This window comes from Nelumbo lutea, chromosome 4, assembly GCF_056320005.1.
Source record: "Nelumbo lutea isolate HS-2025 chromosome 4, American lotus-T2T, whole genome shotgun sequence".
Taxonomy (NCBI): Eukaryota; Viridiplantae; Streptophyta; class Magnoliopsida; order Proteales; family Nelumbonaceae; genus Nelumbo; species Nelumbo lutea.
The window spans coordinates 39,548,543-39,554,548 of record NC_142687.1 but is presented as its reverse complement, the minus strand read 5'-3'; the positions used below and the strand labels follow the sequence as shown (position 1 = coordinate 39,554,548).

At 38.4% G+C, this 6,006-nt stretch overlaps 1 pseudogene; it reads right to left on the bottom strand.

Annotated features, from left to right (window-relative positions):
- Positions 1-4,471: 4,471 nt before the first annotated feature.
- On the bottom strand, positions 4,472-5,097 carry LOC148855334 (kunitz trypsin inhibitor 5 pseudogene; annotated as a pseudogene).
- Positions 5,098-6,006: the final 909 nt, after the last annotated feature.

Below are 6,006 nucleotides of genomic sequence, written 5' to 3'. Positions count from 1 at the left end.
TTTCTTGATCAATACAATCCCAAACTTTTAACTCCCCATTGGGGGGATTGCTAACATTTGCCATTTCCTCTATAGTGGCCCCCTCCACCCACTTGTCTTTCCAAAAGTTAATTGATTTGCCATTTCCAATAGTCCATCTTATTCCTCTAGTAAGATGGTCTTTGGATTAGAGGATTCACCTCCATGCCCAAGAGATCCCTTCTTTCTTTTACATTCCATAAGTTCTCCTTCCTTAGACATTTGTGCCTAACCACTTTGACCCACAAATTTTCTTTATCAGTATGATTTTCCACCCCAGTTTGGCAAGGTTTGCATTGTTAACCCATTGAAGATTTTTTAATCCCAAACCTCCCCAAGGTTTAGGCATGCACACTTTATTTTAACTCATTAGAAGGATCGGGCGTTTTCCATTGTTATTCACCCAAAGGAAGCTCCTTTGGCTTTCGTTTATCTCCTCCACGTTCACCGCCAGAATTATCAATAAAAACCGAGGCACTGAATTAATAGCGGAGTTTAGTGATGTGGCTCTTCCCACAAGGGATAAATTTTTCTTTTTCCATCTAGAAAGTTTATTCTCTTTCCTCTCCTTCAAAAGATCGAAAGTTTTCTTTGTGACCCTCCCTGAAATCAAAGGGGCTCCAAGATAAGACTCTGTTTTAGAGTTTAAGCAGATTCTTATCCCTTTGGAAAGCATTCTTTGGAATCTATTTGGGATATTTTTTGGAAATAAAATCATCGATTTGTCAAAATTTGCACATTAACCCAATGCCAATGCAAACTATGGTTGAGAATCTCTTTAACTTGGTAATAGGATGGGATAGTAGCTTTTGCAAAAATAAGACAATCGTCAGCAAATTAGAGAATGGGGATACAAGGGCCTCCCCTAGAAATCCTACAACCCATCGGGCTTTTGGGCTTTGAGGCTTCAATTTCAATTTTTTTTGTAAGAGCATCTACATAAAGTACAAAAATGTAGGGGGATAGAGGACCCCCTATCTAATACCCTTGTTTGGAGTTAAACTTCTTGATGGCGATCCATTGATGAGAATCTTGTACTATACTAATTTTATACAGGCCATAGTCTAGTTTATCCCCATTTCTTGTGGAACCCAATCCTAAGAAGAACCCCCTCTAAGAAATCCCATTCAAGCCTATCATAGGCTTTTTCCATGCCAATCTTGCATGCCATGATGCCCCCCCCTCCCCCTTTTCATTTCTTCTTTCTCATTGAATGGCACATTTTTTGGGCAATGAGAATATTATTTGTTATTTACCTGTTAAGGATGAATGCACTTTGGAAAGTTCTTTGTTTTGGGAATCAACAGTATAAAGGTCTCATTGAAAATTAAATTCATTTTCCCCGAGTGAAAAATGCTTTTATAGCCTCACATATTGAGTTCCCTATGATATGCCAATTTTTTTTTGAAAAAAATGTGTGTTTAAACCATCCAGGCCTAGAACTTTGAGGTCTTTAATTGACTTGAGAGCATCATAGATTTCAGCATTCAATACATCTCTTACAATTGGCTATTTTGCTCTTTTCTGATGCTTTTGTGAGTGTCCTCAATTGCCCTATCAATTCCCCTAGGGCCATCCAAATTAAATCTTTCCTTACATTGTTTACAATTTTAGTCTGGTCATTTATCCACTCTCCATTGTCATTTTTGATTCTGAAGATTCTACTTTTACTCCTTCTAATGGTCACCATAGTATGAAAGAAAGAAGTATTTTTTATCTCCAAAGTCTAGCTAATCAATTTTGGCTTTCTATGCCCAAAAAGTTTTTACTTTCCAACATAATGAATTTGGAGAACTCTTTCCAACATAATGAGAGGACAATGATTTGGATTTCCAATAATTATTCCCTGGGTTTCTTCAATTCGTTTTAAGATGTTTTCCTGTTTTTTGAAAATGTTCCCAAATGATCTTTATTCCGCTTTATCAATTCGTAGACCAAGGGAGTATTTTTTTTTCAGATTTTGAGAGGGAGGAAAGTGTCAATGGGATTTTGGTTCTCATTTGATCAAGAATCTCATGTTCTTTTTTCAGATTTATGTGGGGACCAAGGAAAGTTTATTTTCCTGGGCAATTGATACCCATCTCCTATGTGGATAAATAACTTTCCCACCTAGGGGGAAAGTTGCCAATACTTGAATGGGACAAAAATGCCCCTTTTAATATTGGATTTTTATGGCTAAAATGGTCATTGCCTTATTGACACGAGAAATAAAATAACATGGGTAAATGCACTTACCTGAGTAAGTGCTTCCCAAGAAAAACTTACTCAAGTAGTACATTTACCTGTGTAATTAGCTTATCGAAAAGTGAATGGGGCCCAAGTGATTTCTTTTTTTTTTTATGAATTTGATCACTCTTGATGCTTGAGTGTTAATGTTTCGTGCATTATTTACAACATTTTCCAGCCTTGGGTCTTGGCACCACATACATGGCTTCAAAGTGAAATGGTCTAGGATCGGTGTGACCATTTCAACACAGCCCGGCCCAGAAATTCTAGGCTTGGGCCTGGGTTTTGTGTTCAGGCCCAGCCTTGGCCTGGGCCCACATCAGGCCTGCAAATTTTAGGGTCAGACATGGGCTTAATATTTCAAGCCCAGCCTGGGCCCGAGCCGACTTGCATATATTTAAACTTATACATTTTGTGTATAATATATACATATGTATACATGTTATTTTACATTAGATTATATATTTTATATATAAGTATTATAACATAATATGTATAATTTATATTATATGTGATATAATATTATATAATGTATAAAATAAGTTTATAGGCATGTTATGTTATTTAATATAAAATATATAATATTTTATATATGAAAGACATTGGCCCAAAATCAAGGCTAGCCTGGACCGGGCCCATATAGACCTGGGCTAGGGCTTATGTTTTAGGCTCGGAACCCTAGGCCAGACCGGGCCCTGGCCTAAGCTATAGTCCTTATCATAAGTGCAAAGCCCATTCCCGGCTGGGCCCAGCCCATGATAAGCCCTAGTCTAGGACCAAAATTGATTGGTTTGGAAGTATGCACGAGAAGCGGAGAATGGGAGATTAGTCAGAGTTTCTTGTTGAAGTCCCCAATAAGGGTCCATACATTATTTGTATTTTCTGCAATTAATCTAAACCAATCCATGATTTGTTGCTCTTGTTTAGAGGGAGGGGCATACGAATTAAATGGTATAGAACCATGACTTGTTATTGGTTTTATTCGTGATGTGGGTATGTACAAATCTCATTTTACCATGGTTTTCAAAATCGGATTGGATCGAACTGTAAGACGAAAAAATTCAGGAACCGGCCTGTTTTACCCTAGAATTATTATTTTGTCAAAATCGTTAATTTGGTTAGCAAACTATTGACTTGGGCGATCAAACTGTTTAAACCGTTCAAACCATTTGAACCGTCCAACGATTTTAGCTATTTTTATTTTTATTTTTTTTTGTCAAAACAGGCCATCCGTTTCGTTTGAACAATCGGACCGTTCGACCCGAGAACCAGACCCTTAACTGATTCATTGTCCAGTTCAGTTGTAAAAACCTTGCATTTAACAAAATAATGTCGATTAAGAACGTTTTCCATCTCAGGACCTGTGTTGTCCTTGTTTCCTTTAACCTTAGCTGTAGTTTCTTCATTTTGTTGCTCTTCCAAGAGGTCATCCTTTTGCAGGTTGTCAAAGTCTTCCTCTCCGACTTGGCCATCCCAGTCACCCATGCCTCCGTCCCCATTGATATCTCCTTCTTCATTGATTGGTTCACCGAATTCATCACTGTCGAGTTGCTTCAACTCCTTGTGTTCATGATATTTCTGGACCCATAATTGCTTTGATTTTGTGGGTACTTTGGGAAAAGCAGGGAGGATTTTGGGGATGTTTGGAACTGTGGTTGTTTTTCAAAAAAACGATGCCACATCAGATCCATGTAGGCGTTTAAACAAATGTCTATATATTTTATTATTTGGTTCAAGCCTTTATTGAAAAATTGGACATGCCTCGTAAATCAGAACCCCACTGATGCGTTTCATGCATCAGTGAACCATTGCCCCCAACATTTAACTGGGTTGGCAAATAGTGTATCCTACATGGCGCTTATGTGTAGTCTTAATTGGCACTAGTGAGAATGTTCTAGTGCTTCTCGTCCCAACGGAACATTAACCCAATAAATGGTAGGGTTAAAATGAAAATCGGTCCTCTTCTTTCTTCTTGTCACCGAACATTATCTTCTCTCACAGAGCCTCTGTAACTTCTACTTGCCGAAATTATCTTCGCCACTGCCGTCGCCGGAAGAGGTTTGTTTCTATACTATTTTTTCTGTGTAAGCTCGTTTTTCTCTATAAAATCGTTTTCCTTTATCCTTTATTAATTACTATTTTAAGAAATTTCATAGTCGCTTATTATTTAGTATATCGATCATACACACTGATAGCTTCTTCGACTAGATGACGAGAACGTTTTGTTTCACGCCCTCTTGAACTTGATCTTCAATGTTGAATCCAGAATGCAGAGCCAAGTGTCTGATTCCATCCTCGATAACAATGCCCAGTTCTCCGCATACTAGTCTGCAGAAATCGCAGATGGTAGGGCATAAAACAAGCTTGTAATCGTCACCGTATCTCTCAATTGTGAACCAATTGCTTAGCGTTCCATGGCCTGGGTTTCGTATAGACCCACATGTGTCTACAGAATACGTATTGGTTGATTCGTCCAAGACTCTGAGGCTCCACACGGTTGGTTGTAGGAGAATTGTCTCGATGGCAAACCTGATGTTGTGATCTGTGGACACACGGATGATCTCCTCCATGGGGTTCACCGGGCGAAAAGGAGAGTGGGAGACTGCCGGACTCCTCGCCTTCATCTTGGATGACATCAAATGGACATGTGCCGTTCTGGGTGCTCTCAAAGTTCAGCCCACCAGCCATACCCGAGATGGCAGGCAAGATGTAGTACGTGGTTGTTGAATATAGCTGGCGACCCATTGTGTCAAGTACAGCTTCCGGTTCATCTTGGGCCATCACCGGCGACCATTTTGCGGCCAGAGCCAAGAGGAAGAGAGAAAGCAGCAGAAACAGCAAAGGAATCTTCATTGTTCACTCGGCTTCCATGTCTGATCACAGCTAAAAGAGGATGAATGGAATGATGCAAAGATTTCATGGAGAAGGTTCTCATATATATAGAGAAATATTGCAAACTTGTATCAGATAAGATGAATTAGAAGAAGTTTAACTTCTGCTTTTGAAAATAAGCTCAACTATATACATTTGAAAAGTCCTACTGTGATGGATTTAAATGTTTAGGCCAGAAATTATAAAACAACCATCCAATTAATCTGGACCATTTGATAAACACATAATTTGGTATGATATTGGCCTGCATCATCTTATAGGGTAATGTGTGTACATACATGAAAAATAATGATGAAAATCACCTTACCAAACAGCATAGTATTGCTCACTGCCTACCTAGCAGAAACACTCCCAAACAAAAATAAGGCATTTTTTTTTTCAAAAAAAGGGTCTTAGAAACATGGGCGCTTTTTCTTGAAATCGATCCCAAAAACGCCCACGCTTCCAAACACCATGTATTGTAGCATGATTAACGTTGAAAATTTTTGCTCTAGGAAAGATGATAGAGACTTTTGATTTTGTAGGACTAACACTCCTTTCTCCATGATTCAGAACAACCAACCCCAACAAAAGTCTAATAATAAGCGCATTCATGCTGTGAGAAAGAGATGTAGGCAATAAAGACGTAATCATGATGAAATAAGTGGTTAAGGCTCCATTTGGAAGGAGTACAATATGTAGAGTGCAAAATTATGTATTTTGTATTACTTTAATTGTACTGTATATATTTGTATTTGTACTCCTTCCATACTGAGCCTAAGGAGAAAGTGTAGATTTTGAGAAAAGTTATTTGAATGACAAAAATTGATCCAACTTTGGGTGTTCTACAGTGTAGATGAGAAATTGGGTGTGCTTGTGATGTGGATGTAA